The sequence below is a fragment of the Cimex lectularius genome, unplaced genomic scaffold (assembly GCF_000648675.2).
Source record: "Cimex lectularius strain Harlan isolate CLEC.00 unplaced genomic scaffold, Clec_2.1 scaffold41, whole genome shotgun sequence".
In the NCBI taxonomy this organism is placed as follows: Eukaryota; Metazoa; Arthropoda; class Insecta; order Hemiptera; family Cimicidae; genus Cimex; species Cimex lectularius.
In genome coordinates, this window is record NW_019393011.1 from 1,993,570 (window position 1) to 2,009,755 (window position 16,186).

Genomic DNA, 16,186 nt, shown 5'->3' on the forward strand with positions numbered 1-16,186 from the left:
GACGTGTTAAGACTAGGATGATTGTAGGTTTGCTGACTAGATGGTGCCAACTCCAGAGGCATATGTATGTGTAGACTCGGATTAGCAGAAACAATTTCAGCAGATATTGACATGAAAAAGAAGAAAGGACGGGACAAATCCTCTCTTGGCGTGAAGGCTCTGCAAAGATTCCTATTCCTGTGAGAGGGAAAGCCAAAATCTGAAGAAATACACTGAAGCTCCGAAAAAAGCTTTGGGATCTGATAAAACCTCTCAATCTTAACGTAAAGCTTTATATAATAATGGAGAATACACAATAGACGAATATTGGTTGTTAAGAGGTCCTTTTAACAGATCTTTAACAGATGAATTTGACCCTCAATATAGAAAAAATATTCACTGGTTTGACCGTGACAAACCATCTTTTATGTTATCATCTATAATTAATAACTAATCAGTATATATAAAGTGGAAGGTTTATGGGCCGACAAACAGCTGAGGTCATCGCCGGCCCTCCTTCTCTTTCCTGTCTTTCTCGCGTATTTTGCATTGAACTGCAGCCATTTGAGCATCTCGATCTGGTTACTGACTCTCTGCTTTTACTTGTATATTACGTCCTTTTTTTAAAACGCTAGCCTCTAACTAATCAGTAAAATTAATAAAATTGTAATTAAAACAATTCATTTATTTAAAAAGTAGGGAAAAATCGGGAACAACCTGAAAATTCTGTTATTATTACTAACAAATATTTGATTGCTTAAAATCATAATGGCTCGTAGGTTGTACAGAAAATACGTCGTGAAAGTTTCATTCCAAAATTGACCGCGTTGAAGGTAGCATATGAATCGTTAGTAAGTGATATTGATGTTGATAAAGGATGATGAAAGAGACCAGATCTAGAAGGAGCAGTGTAACTGATTATCGCGCAAAAGAGGGAAGACGCAGGCAATTCGTCTTAATTATACTTTCCACTCCCGTTTCTCTCTTCGTTCATTAAAAACCTTTTCATCAACTATTTAAACTAATGCCAAATCTGGGTGTTTTATTTGGAAATATAACTCTTGTCACATTTTTAAAAATGTAAATTTAATTTTTTTTTCTGTTTCAGGTCAGCAAAAATGTAATTCGCGGGATTAATGAGATAAAGAGACGGCATTTGAAAAATAAAGTTGGTTAGTGTATTGAATTTATGTTTAAGTTCAAAAATGTACCTATATTGTTTTCGTAAATAATAATTTTTAAGGTTAATGGAACCTTTATAAATACAAATGTTATAAATTTAAACCAGTTACGTTTTAGTGGTCAATTGAACAAGTTAGTTCTTTCAATTAATTATTCTTTTTATTGAAGGTATTGGTTGAAATGAAAAAGTCAATGTCACTAGTCGAAGGTCATGGGTTCGAATCCCGCTCCTGACACTAACTTTTTAATTTCAACCAATACCTTACATAAAAAGATTAATTTTTAATATATGAAAATTTTATAATAATATTTGACATAACTGATATCCTCCTCGTATGACTATTTGATAAAATTGTCATTATTTTTATTTTTGTATTTTTATCTCAACTTAAAGCCTTAATTAATTGAATGATATTAATTGGTCAAGCGGACCACGAAAAATAGTGAATTTAACGAATCAAAATGAAGTACACTTCACTAAAGCTCTCCGTGGCTATTTCATTTGTCGCCGAGAAGCCAATCAGATTACACGATATTTGAAAAAAATGGCAAAAAGGAGGGAAAATTCAAAAGGTGGGGTTGAGATGGGAAGTCACGATACCTCAAGTGGTAGAGTATCGGCTTACCAAGCTGAAGGTCGTGGGTTCGAATCCCGCTCGTGACACTGACTTTTCTATCTCAACTTAAAACCTTAATTAATTGAATGATATTAATTAGTCAAGCGGACCACGAAAAATAGTGAATTTAAAAAATATAGCTTTTCTACACAAGCAATCAACTATTTTATATATTTTTCTACTGTGTATTTATTTAAACAAAACACTTCTGATTTTTGGATATTTTATCAAATTTACCATCAAGGTATAGTCATAACTTATAAAAAATTAATAAACTAATCAATTGTTTAAAAAGAGGATGAAATTTTGCATTAAACTCTATAAGTTAAAATAAGTTTTATTGATATTATTAAGGTCTAATTTTTGCGTTTTATCTCGGCAAATTGCACCCAGAATCAAATTATGGTTAGTGTAAAATATTCTTTTAACAAAGCTGTAACAAAACAATTGGTTTCATATGTTCCAAGCTACATTATAGCTATGTCTGACCATTAGGGTATCTTTTATACACTGACATGTAAACAATTTCTCCACTTGTAATATAACTTGATTTGTATATATTTTTATATACAAAATCAAAGTTTCACGTTTTTTAACGTTTCATAATTGAGTCTTAAGTTTAGTTACTTCTTTCAATTAATTATTCTTTTTATGTAAGGTTTTGGTTGAGATAAAAAAATCTAGAAGCCGAAGGTCGTGGGTTCGAATCCCGCTCGTGACACTGACTTTTTTATCTCTTACCAAGGCCTTACATAAAAAGAATGATTAATTTAAATTTAATTATAGATATGACTTTTATTAGTTATAATCGACTTCCAAACTAACCAAAAAATAAGTAATAATCATTTTAATTTACGATTACTCGTTTTTGTATTATTTTTGTTGTTGTCTTTGTCAAATAATTAGTTGAGTTTGACTTGAATGTACTATAAATTGGGCTGAAACGTCTAGGAATGAAAAAAGGGTTCTTTGAGAAAACAAATTAAAAGTAGAACACTATGTGTGTTTACCGGTTTGAATAGTGGAATAGATCACCCATTGGTATTATTCTGTAGTGGAAGAAGGTTTTGGCAGATTAGTGGTTCACGTCTGTGGAAGAGTGTTGTAATAAATGCTGCCGCCACGGTCTTAGTCCCATCGTTAAAAGCGTTGTAAACTATCCTCTCCCGATGTTGCCTGTTTTCCTTCGAATTTCCAAGTCTAAATGTTTGAGAACTACGAGGTAAAACTTACTTCACTAAGGAAAATATTTTCCTCCCGTCTCTTTTTCTCCATTTTGACTTTTTATGTTTTTTTCTGAATTTTAAAACATTCAAACGGTATTTTCAAATTTGGAAATTTAACAGAATGGAATTTACTAATTTTCTTGATTTTTGTCAAATAAAATTTAAATTAGATGTTATTTGGATGGAAAAGCTTTAATTTTAATCAATTGTACTTTTTACCGAAGGTGTTGGTTGAGACGAAAAAGCTAATGTTATTAGCGAGATTCGAACCCACCGAAGGACGTGGGTTATTATCCCGCGCGTGACACTACATTTTTCACATGGAACAAGACCATAGATAAAAAGACTATCTAATTTTTACGTTTGTCATTAAATAAACCAGCTAACCATTTCTATAAACAATCTACATAAAACGCAATACAATATACAATATCTGAAGCTGTAAAATCAGAACTCTAGAGACTTTTTTTATTTAGTTTATTGTACATTTCACGAAGATTCTGTTTTGAAAATCTGCTGTTTCAAATGTTGGCTGAATTGACCGCATAGAAGTTAAATCTATAATTTTCAAAATACTTGGAAAATGAAACTGGTGAACACAGTTCACTGCGAGATGTTTCCATTTGGTAAATCTCTGAAAATTCACTTCTCTGGCTAGTGTATGTTGTACGTTTTAATGACAAATGAAATTTTTATTTAGGATTTATTTTATAATTCATAAGGTTAATAAATAATTATACATGAATTATAATTAACATTACCTCGTGAATGAACAGTAAAACAAATTTTAAAAAAGTCCCTAGAGTTCAAATTTTACAACTTTAGATGTTGTACATTGTATTGCGTTTTACATGGATTGTTTAAAAAAATGGTTAGCTGGTTCATTTAATGACAAACATAAAAATTAGATTTTTTTGTTTATTTATGGTCTTGGTCGATTTGAAAAATGTAGTTTTTTGACGAGCGGACGTGGGATAACCGATTTTAGTTTTAAAAAATTCGGGGATGCTAACTCGAAAAATATTGGATACGAATCGGAGCTTTCTTGCCAGCCTCGTAGCTGAAAAAAAAGAACAATTTTTTAAAAGAATAAGATGAAGATTACATGACAAAACGCAAAAACAGGCAAGAAAATTCGTGCTATTTATTTTAATATATTATTTGTAACAAAAAACAAGGTTCAAGGTTGATAGTGGTTTCGTATACCTGAAATCACTCCGAAAAAAATTGGGGAAAACTTTTCAGCTTCTAATTACATCCAATTTTTCGGAGATAAAAAAGCTACGACTTTAAAGCAACTCCACTTATCGATAGAAAAATTTAAAGTTGTTAAACTCTTTAAATTAGACGTAAGGGCACAACTTGACCTCCTTAAATAAATTGTAACCATAGCAAAGAAATAAAGTTTTGGGAGTTTTAGTTAATCTCAACTTTAGTGTATTACTTATTCTGGCAATAAATCTACACCTTATTGACCCAAGCTGAAAGAAGAAAAATATACCTTTTAAAGTTATTACGTGACGTATTAATTAAGAAGTGTTATGAAGTTTTAAGAGAAAACTGGACATCGCAGGAAAACGTTGCCCCCTCTGATCCAGCCTAATTTTTTACATCTAAAAAAGTTTGTATAAAGCACTTAAATGGTGGTAAAAACGAATCTCAATTGTTTGTTTTCTTTTTGTTTTTTTTTAAACAAACTTTTTATTCTTACATTGCTGGAAGTATCTTTTCATTTTACAAACTTTTATATATCGAATCTCATTTATACGATCCTCCTTATTTCTTTCTCATACTAAACAGAAAATCAAATCGATTTGCATATTTATTTTGATTATATTTATGTATATTTTTATTTGATGAAGGAGGGAAAATTCTAAAGGCTTTGTTGAGATGGGAGGTTGGTGTCCGAGGGGATCGAGGTCACGATAGCCCAAGTGGTAGAGCAGCGGCGTATCAAGCCGAAGATCGTGGGTTCGAATCCCGCTCGTGCCATTGACTTTTTTATCTCAACTAAAAAACCTGAATTAATTTTGTTTGAAGTTTATTTAGAATGAATATAAAAATCAGTGACCCCACGTTCTAGCCGTCCTCTAGTTAAATAACATATACTTTTACACGGAACCAACAATAATTTCTTATTAATAATAAAATACAATAACAATAATATTTTTCTAGATATCAAAAAACAATTTATTTGTCTCTCTGATAAACGCCTTTTGATTTTTGTAAATAGTTATATGACTTATTTTTACGTGTGCGATACTGCTCAATATTAAATTATCTTGCGTAAACAAATCAACTTTTTAATAAACATGATATACAGGCAAAACAAAGGCCAAAATCCATATTCCCAAAAACGTTATATATTATATAAAACAGCTTCTAATTACATCCAATTTTTCGGAGATAAAAAAAGCTATGACTTTAAAGCAACTCCACTTATCGATAGAAAAATTTAAAGTAGTTAAACTCTTTAAATTAGACGTAAGGGCACAACTTGACCTCCTTAAATAAATTGTAACCATAGCCAAGAAATAAAACATTATTTTCCTCAGTTTGTTGGGCAAATATACAAGAACGCTGATATGCGTATAGTATTTTTTGGATTAGTGGCTAAAAACGGTTCAGGGAAATCTGTGATCCCAGTGCGTCGCTTACCCATGTATTTCTAAAATACGTTAAATACAGGAAAAAACGTTTTTATAACTTTGACACTACGAATTTCTTAATTTTTTGGGGGCAGTAATGATTTTTTTCATGAATAAAATTCTCAGAGTTTACTGTATATATTGAAAGCAATAGAATTGTGTAACTAACGTTCAGAATTGAAGCTATTACGTGGGCTGTAGATTGATATTTATTTTCTATATCCTTTCGATTATCATAATCTCAAACGTGGGCTTTCTCTGTGACGTCTTTCAAAACAAATAAAACATCCTTCTCTCGGCCGTCTTTCGTTTCCATCTTTTATTTATCTTTTATTGGGGTATATCAATATTCTAAAAATAAAATGCAACTGAAAAGTTTATAATACGAAAAAGAAATTTAAAAAAGTGCCTCAATGCACTGTATATTAATTTTATGGTAAAAGAAAAAAGCAAAACAAAAATTCGTGGCATGAGGAGGACAGTTCTAAATATAACCATTTTGATTTTTGATCATTTTATTAAAAACAATAAAAACTTAACTTATACGGCATATAGCAATAAATGTCTACGTACAAAATATTTGTTATTTTACTCTAAAATAATGTAACATTGATAATGACATCGTAACATTTTTATTAGAGTAAAATAACAAAAATTCCTGAGAAAGAAAAATCTTGCACGCACAACTCTCATTCTTACATAAGTAGACAAACATTCAATGGTATAACTATTTGGGAAAAGGCCTAAATCTCAATATAAATTACTCAGAAATCGTGAGATGTGGTCTGTTGTGATGTAGGTTTCAGAAAAACATTTTCTTTATCGTGCCAACGTTTCGACCTTTACTGAGATCATCTTCAGGGCCTGGGATTTACAAACATTGTTTAAATTTAACAAATACATGTAGGATGTGGAAAAAAGTGAATTTATACAATGCAAATAATTTTTTTTTTAATATTCAATCAAAGTATTTCTGCTCACTCAAAGTGTTTGTTTTCTGTGTAATTGTGCCATTGTTGAGAGTATCAGTGAGATATTACTCTTTTATGTTTATGTACGCTGGATTTTGAAGGAGTGTATAAATTCACTTTTTTCCACATCCTCCGTGTTTTTGTTAAATTTAAACAATGTTTGTAAATCCCAGGCCCTGAAGATGATCTCAATCAAGATCGAAACATTGGCACGATAAAGAAAATGTTTTCTCAAACCTACATCTCACCAGACCGCATCTCACGATTTCTGAATAATCATCGACAAACGGTCACTAATCACCGCACATTTCATTATATTCATTCCAATAAATTTGAGAAAGCTGAAAAGTGCTCTTCGAAAGAAACACTGGGGGCCCAGTAACTCTTTTAAATCACTCGAAAGGTTGAGCCTTTGCCTAAAGGGTCGCAAAGTGGGACAGTCGACCAAAATATGTTTTACTGTCAGAATGATACGTTCTCCACTTCGCATACATCGAGGACAAGTTGGAAGGTTGTTGCTTATTAAAAGCCAATTATGGATTAGCCTGATGTGACCTAATAGCGATCTAGAGAGAATCACAAGTTCTTTACTCTCAAGTTTCTCAGTTGGCCAGTTACGTACAACTGGTTGAATTTCTTTCATACTCTACAGACATTCTATCTTGCCGCACCCTTTCGGTTGATAATGTTTTTAACATAAACAACTAATAACATCCGGGCGGAGAGGAAAAATATTAATTGTTATATTTAGAATTGTTAGTTTTGTACTTTACTAAGAAGAAGAAAATAATAAAAAAGTAAGATATAATAATAAAAAAAAATTGAATGAAAAGAAGTCATTTAAGGTCATTTTGTGAAATACTGACATCTTTGTTGTTTGAAATATGTATATGTATAACACGTTGTTATCTGCTGTTGAGCTGGGTTGAGTTGTCCGGTGCCTACTATTCGGACCACATGTCCGGGCTAATCATAAAGCTTTATTAAAAATCGGTTTTCAAAGAGGTTAGTTCAATAATCAATATCACTTTGTATATGTAACGTGTAATAAAAAATTACTCCTAATTGAATGAGTCTTGAAGAATGTGACAAATACAGCCGAAAGCACGGCATCAGAAAACAAATTGGTTTTTACCGTCATAGCTTCATCCCTGATCTCCTAGTAAAATAAAATTAGAAATAACTATGTCAGAAAGACCCAGGGTTATGAAGAGTGGGCCATTAATGTTGGAATACGTCGTACATTTCAGGTAGTAACATACGTCTTTGTGCATAAAAACCGTTTGATTCAAATATTAATACAAAACTCCTACATGATTTTTCCCCTTTAATTGGAAAAAAATTATATTCTACCGGTTCTTCCCACGAATATAATTTTGATATATTATTATTATGTTATGTGTATTAATTTTCCAAGCACAATGATTTTTGTTGATAAAAATATGTGAAAATAGAGCTTCGTTTTGAAGCGGGCAGCATCTGAAAATTTTCCGTACAGAATTAACATTGTTTCACCAAATGTAAACTATTCTTCACTGCTTTGAAAGAATAAGTTTGAAATCCTAAAAACTACAATTGGGAATTGGAGCTGTAGCTGGCCGTAGATTGATGTTTCTTTTACAATTTCTTTTCGAAGTCTAGAGTACTGCCAAACTTTTATCCAGTCTACTTTCCTCTTGGGAGTCGTATGGGATAAAAACGTTTTGCATATTCATGAATAACTTTTATTTTCGTTTTAACACCATTTGTTTTACAGTGTTCTCATAATTTGAGCAGATGATTGCATAACTATTACAAAATATATCAAATATAAAGTTTTAAAAAATATATGATTGGGTTATGATCCTAATGCTTCAATGATTGTTCCAATTTATTACATAAATGTAGAAAACTTGAAAAAAGAATTGTTGTAAAAATATCAAAAAATTTTTTGAGTCATTTAGCAAGAAAATAATCTGTAATTTAATCTAAATACAAACTAAAACATTAGAATGTATTGGAAAACCATTGGGTCTTACGTCTTCTATTTTTCTATATTTCAGGAGATAAATGTTCCATTTTTTTTTTAAATATTTAGTTAGGGATGGGATCATCAGTTTGGGTTCCGCACATTTCACTCGACAACTCAACAATTACATCGTTTTGCTGACAATATAGCCTCTTCCCTCGAACAAAAACAGCATTGCTTGGGTGTCTTTCTTGATTTAGAACAGGCCTTCGATCGAGTCTGGCACTTACGCTTGCTATGGAAACTGAGGAACATCCTCCCTCATACGTACTATCTTAAACTGAGATCTTATCTGACGGATCGATTTTGTCGAGTCCGTCAGGGAACTGAATTCTCACCTTATATACGCATAATGGCGGGTGTTCCTCAGGGAAGCATACTTGGCCCTTTTCTATTTTCCATATACACTGCAGATATTCCTACACACGTTAACATTTCGACACACACATTCGCTGATGATACAGCGATTCTTACACGCAATTCGGACCCCTCAATTAACACTCAACACTTACAACAACACCTGAATGAATTAACAATATGGTTCACAAAGTGGAGAATAAAGGTAAACCTAACAAAAAGCACACAGATCAATTTTACCTTACGTAAAAATGTCTGTCCTGCGGTGAGTATAAATGGAATTCCATTGCCTACCACTGACCTTGTGCGTTATCTTGGACTTTTCATGGATAAACGACTGACTTGGAATCCCCATACAAGACTGAAAAGACAGCAAACAAACCGACGTTATAAATTGTTAAAAAGACTACTCGACTCACGATCAAAATTAGACCTTGAAAATAAACTTTTAATTTACAAGACAATGATTAGACCTCTCTGGGCGTACGGTTGTGAAGTGTGGGGCTCAACCAAGGATTCCAATTCCCAGCGTCTCCAATCAATCCAATCTAAAATTCTCCGTCAAATTATAAATGCTCCTTTTTACGTTTCAAATTACACTATCCATAAAGACCTACACATCCCGTTTGTACATGAACTCATCAAAACCCGATATAAAAAATTTCATCAATCACTGAACACACACAGTAATCTATTCGTACGAAATTTATCACTTCCAACCCTACCTGAAAATCCTCCAAGACGATTGAAGCGAAAGTGGCCCCGAGACCTTCTCATTGTGTGAAGACTGAACAAGATATCAGTGTGAAGGAGTGTTACCACTGGGCAACTTCTCCTACAAGAGCCTCAAATGATAATTCAACATATACGAACATATTTACTTAATACATCACTTGTAGTTGTAAATACCAAATAAATGTAATAAAAAAATAAAAAAATATTTGGTCTAGAAACTTGAAGAATTTAAACAAAATCAATAGTTCCATTATTCAGATCTTTACATCTCAAAAAAAAAATTTATATGTATATAAATTTACAACTATTAAAAAATATAATTACTTAGAAAAAAACCAAGAAATTATTTAACGAACCAAGAATTTAGTATTAACCTAGAAGTCTACTTAATTGGTCAACATCTGTTTCATAATTCCAAGCAAATAACCAGAGGTTAAATATAAACACCAATAAAGAAAAATAAACAGAAATACAAATTGTCATCTGAAAGATCTTTGGACTAAAGTATTGTTATATTTATAGAGGTTGTAAGATAAAAATAACAACAATCCAGAAATTGTAAATCCCTGCTCTAACTTAATAAAAAAACACAAAAAAAAGAAAAATTCAACTTGATTTGGGTTTGCTTTATGTTTATTGTCTCTATTTTATGTTCTGTTTGATTTTTACGTTGAAATTTTCTTTATTGTGTCTTTTTATTAGGTTCGGACTGGGTTTAACAATTTCTGTACTGTCGTTCAATTTGGTCTTCTGTCTGTGTTTAGTGCAGATATTTTGTTTAAATTTTCTGTTTTGGTTGTTGGCTTGATTATCTTTTTTTATGTGTTTCATTTCTCTTTCTTTTCGTGTTTTTTTATATTCAGTTAAAGTAGCGTGGGTTGTGCCCAGGAAAAAACTAGATTAACCCAATTTCCTTTTTTTTTTCATCGTCACCATATTTTTCTAATTTAACCCAAATTTCTGCATTTTCGTTTGAATTAATTAAAGAAAAGGGTTTGGCAGTAGACAGCTTATTAAAAACCAAGAAATTGTTATAAAATTTGTGAAGCTCTACCTTGAATTTTTCCAACTTGATTGCAAATTATTTTTTACAAATGTAAAATTTAGTAGTTTTTAAAAAATGGTTTGGTTTTTTAAGAAAAATAAAACTGACAGTTTTGAAAGAGTGTATTCTTAAAGAAAATTTAATGTACTTTTCAATGCGTTTCTTGGATATTTTCACAAATGAAGAATTCAGGAGATACTAATAGATTTATGACGAATACCATGGATAGATAAAAAAACCTTAAAATGTTGAATATCTGCGAGTATCTTTTTTGTCACTATGGAAGTGTGAAATTCGCTGGAAAAAAAATGAAGAGATTTATTAAAGTAAGAACAGCAAAATATATAGCTCTATCTTTTAGATTTTATGCACTGCTTATGTATCGTTCCTCTAAAATTCTCAGTAATTGGCAAGCCTCATTTTTTAAAGAGTTTTAAAAGATTCAAGGCAAAAATCATACGTTAAATAATATTATCAAAAAAGAAAAAATAGAAAGAATAATTTATATTGCACCTTCAAAAATCGTTGGACTTACAGCATGGTTATAATTATACATATTAAAAACTTAATATTTATATAATTCGTTAAGAAACATCAAAAAAGTTCTATTTTAAATCATATGCTTTACAATATTATTATAATTATTCGGAGATCGTGAGATGCGGTCTGGTGTGACGTAGTTTTAGAAAACATTTTCTTTATCGTGGCACGTTTCGATCTTTATTGAGATCATCTTCAGGGCCTGGGATATATGAAAATTGTTTAAATTTTACAAATACATGTATGGATGTGGAAAAATGAATTTATACAATGCTAAAAAATTTTAGATTAAAAAAAAATTATACGATGCTAGAAAATTTGACATTCAATCAAAGTATCTGTTTTCCGTGTAGATGTGTCGTCATTCTTGCCTGTCGTGTTGTGATTATTTTTATAATATTATATTTCTCTCATTTTCTAGATAATAGTTCAACATATTATCTTTCACCTGTTCTTTGTCATTTAATCGTGAAATGTAAATGCCAGTAAAGAAGCAAAACAGAATGGATTTTTATATTTCACATCCAAAAATATTTGGGCTTACAGGATTGTTATATTCATAAAGATAACAACTGTACGATTGGTTAAAAAATTTAGAGACCTCAATATTCTTCGGGGTATTGAACACTTAAAACGATGAGTAATATTTCGGTAGTTCAATAGTAATAAAATAAAAAATTATATTTATCGTTTGAATGTTTGGTTTTGCTTGAATCAAAGGATATTCAGTACCAATTGTCCTGCATGTTTATCGATATGTATTATGTATAGTTACGTACTCGTTCGGTTGTACAAAAACTAAAATGCTCATATTATTGATTGTGCTGTTTACAAAATTGTTAAGCAATCTAATTACTTATTATTTGCCGAGAACCATTAATTTTTACTCATTAAACATATTTACAACTTTCCATGATTTTGTTTTTGTCTGTAACAAAAAATTGGTTTCTTTATTATAAATTATTTTGATTCAATGATGTATTTACGTGGTAGATATAGTAGTATTTTACGTGTTACGTAAACATCGGCGATTTATGGTCCGGATGATGGAAGTTTAGAATTAAAGTAAATTATACTGAATTAAGGTTTTTAGTTGAGATGAAAAAAAGTTAATGGCACGAGCGGGATTCGAATCCACGATCTTCGGCTAGATACCCGCTGCTCTACCACTTGAGTTATCATGACCTCGAGGTAACTTTTTTTCTTCTCAACTAAAAACCATAATTAATTGTAATGTATTAATTGGTCAAGCGGACCACGAAATTAGTGAAATTAAAGTAAATTGTGCAAACTTGTTAATTATACTTGTGAATATAGTTAAACCATGGAATTAATGTAAACCTTTGACAGAAACTCAATATGGATGACTCAATCAAAAATATTTTGCGATCCGGCTTTATAATTTTCTTTAATTAATTAAGACAAATTACTGCCAAACCTTTTTATATCTCTAATAAAAATATCTATCTAAAATGTATAGTAAATATTTATTTATTTGTTAAATTTTCTCTTGCCTTGAGTTTAATACATTTTTTCCATGGGATAAATTGAACAAAAGTTTAAATCGACGACCTTGGGAATTGTGCCCACACCCTTGCCGTCGCGTTGTTAAAATTTTTGGGAGGTACTCGGTAGCCCTTTGATCAATATATTCCCTCTCTGAAATATCTAATAATTGAGACATGTCTGGTATTTGCCTTACTATGTATGGCTGTTTGTGTGAACGAAAAATATTTCCCTACTGGCTTTCAAAGCCTCTGACCATGACTGCCTCCGCTGGTTTAAATCATTTCCAGTCCATTTTGTAAACTCGCAATTCAGAAACTAGATTTAAAATGTTTAATAAACTTGAAAAGAAAAACAGACCATCTTAATTATTGATTAGTTGAGTTTTAAGATTTTCAAGCTTAAGGAACATCTATATTGTAAACTGGCATTCATCAGCTCAAGTTTAAAGCTTAATAGAATTCACAAATTTACTTTAATTGGGACTTATTCTCTTTCTGATAAAATGTTTATTTCTTGGTTTTATCAATACTCTATAATCACATCCACGCCATTAATAAAAGCTTGCTTTTTTTCTGCGAGCATAGATAAAATATGTAATGATTTTAAACAACGTCAGGCGTCGTGAAAGCTTTAAATTCATGTACGTTTGTTTTATCCATGTTTGTTATGTAATTAATGGATGTAATATGTGTTTGTTATGTACACACGGCCCTTTTGTCCAATTCTGCATTCGCTAACAGCCTTAACACGTAACTGTGTAAATTGTCAACTTTCGTTTTTACTTTTATATATATCTACATCTATATATATATNATATATATTAATCGGTGTTTGTTTAATCTAAAATGACGTCTTCAGACAGCTTGGCTTGTCACAGCGATATTTTTCCCTTTGTGTAAATGATAATAATTGTCTTCATTAGAAAATGTGAGCTCTGATAAGTTAGAAATTTTGTGTATCCACAAAAAAAATTGATGGCATATTTTCAATCATATCTTAGAGGACATTAAACAATTTCTTTACTTCAAATAACGTCAAGTCAATCATTTATCGAGTACATAAATGGGCGGAGGGACAAAAAGGTAATGGTGCTACCTATTGGCTAATGAGTGTGACCTGACTTTGATTTGCAATAAAAGTAAGAAGGAGCAATAAAAGATTTCATTTTTCAGAGACATTTGGAGAAAAAATGATAGTCCTGTTCTATTACAATCGGTTGGTTAGTGAGATGGATAAAATATGAGTTTTTGTAGCCAAACTTTGGAAATCTCATTATAAGTTAAATTGCCTTTTTCGTACCATCGCTATACGATGAGTAACGAATTTTTCAAGATGAGGAGCATTTTAGGAGAATGTCTGAAGTGCAATGGTGTGTGGAGAGTAATAAATAACTGATGCAACCACCGACAAGAAGTGAGCTTAGTATATCCAGATATAGCAAAACTGAACCATACGAGTCGATGATGCTGAAATACATAAGAAATACGAAGCTAGTATGAAACAATCTTCTGTTAATAGGTAAAGAATAATTTGGGCAACAGGTACGTGCACGGGAGAATAAACACCATTCTATAATTTCACGGGATAGTTAGAGATTTTGATCTAATCTTTCCCCACCCCCAAAAAATGCAATATAATGGAATTATAAATTTAATTTAACGATTAGATGGAGATAAATGTTGTTAGAGAAAAACTCAACTATTATTATTATTATGATTAATGTTTAAGGGCATTTTAACGGCTAAGGTCATTTCACGCCCTAACATCCAAACCTTCTATCTTAGTTTAGCTACATCCCTTCTGAGTGCTATAAAGCTGACTCCAAACATTCACTCGTACACTAATTTATCCTATTTCCATCCAAGCTTTAATTTATCCTTTCAAAATTCTTAGTTTGGAAGGCCAAATATATGCAAAAATCCCATTTTAAATTACATATAAAATTTATTTATTTATTTCCTCATCCTTATCCTTTTATTCTTCCATTCAAATATGATAAATAAACTAATACTACATAACAATAATAAGAAACAAAACACAATAACACTTCTTTTTCTTAATTTTTTTTTTTTTTGCTTTAGGCATTGCAGTTTATTACCACGCAATTGTATTTTCTTCCATTTCATTTTCCCGCTCCGGCAGTCTCAAAAATTTCTGAAAAAAACAAATCTTGCACGCAGAACTCTCATTCAAACATTAGCAGGCAAACATTCAATGGTATACAATTTGGGGAAAGGCCTAAATCTCATTATAAATTCCAATAAATTCGAGAAAGCTGAAAAGTGCTCTTTGAAAGAAACACTGGGGGCCCAGTAACTCTTGGGGTTCTTGGGTTCCCAGTAACGTGGGACAGTCGACCAAAATATGTTTTACTGTCAGAATGATACGTTCTCCACTTTGCATACATCGGGGTGTTGCTTATTAAAAGCCTATTATGGATTAGCCTGATGTGACCTATTCGCAATCTAGAAACGCAACTATTGTATTCAATATTTACAATTTGTCTATATACTCCATGGGACACCTTGTTTTTTTGAAAACGTAGGGTTATAGAAATAAAATATCAAATGATAATCCTTCCCATAGATTTTTCTAACGTTATAAAGTAAATGGTTTAAACGTTTTTTTATTGTCACAGTAATAGGTAATTGAGTATTACATAATTTTATTTTTTCAAATCAACTATCAACTTTTGATACATTTTCAAAACCTAGTGTTTTTAACATGAAAAATGATACGATTCCTAGATGTTTCACTTTACGGACTGGGATATGTCATACTTTCAATGATATTTTTCGTTTTTTTAATGCCACTATAATAAACAATTTCAGTATAATTAAATCCACGTTCAAAATGAATGGTGTTTGCTGAACAAGCTGCTAAACCTGCTTACTTGAATAAGCCAATCACTGATAATAATTTTTGACCGTTAAATTCATTAGAAATAAAATAAACGTTTTGCAAAGAAAATATAATCCTGTACCGACAAAGTTTATGTGCAACCTCGTTTCGGCAAAAGATAGTACAATTCAATACAGATATTGCAAATAAACAACCCCATTGTTTATATATACATTACACTGTTCTACATTTTTAGAAAATTCCATTGCAAATCTTTTAAATTGTCATTCTATATAAAAAATTATAAGCTCGATGTTGTGTTTAGCCTAAGTAAAGTTTTTATAGTTGTTCGTCCTTCGTTCTCGAAGATGACCATGATTTCAATGTTGGGGTGTGTGTGTGTACGGTTGTGGGTCCGCTGTGACTTATGAGGCCAATACGTGCCCTGAAACCTCGGTTGCATGCCGAGCCTACATAGGTAAGTGCCGCACTGGATGTGGAGGTTGCTCGGGCCTTGTGAACAATCCG

The 16,186-nt window shown here is 31.4% G+C and overlaps 1 protein-coding gene and 1 non-coding gene across 4 annotated transcripts in view; both read left to right on the top strand.

The window, feature by feature from the left end:
* Positions 1–16,186, top strand: part of LOC106663794 (hemicentin-2) — a 653,163-nt gene that overhangs the window by 401,366 nt on the left and 235,611 nt on the right. The gene's annotated exons all lie outside the window — the stretch shown is intronic.
* Trnag-acc lies at positions 1,753–1,825 on the top strand. Its single transcript has one exon. It is a non-coding gene; the product is annotated as a tRNA-Gly (tRNA).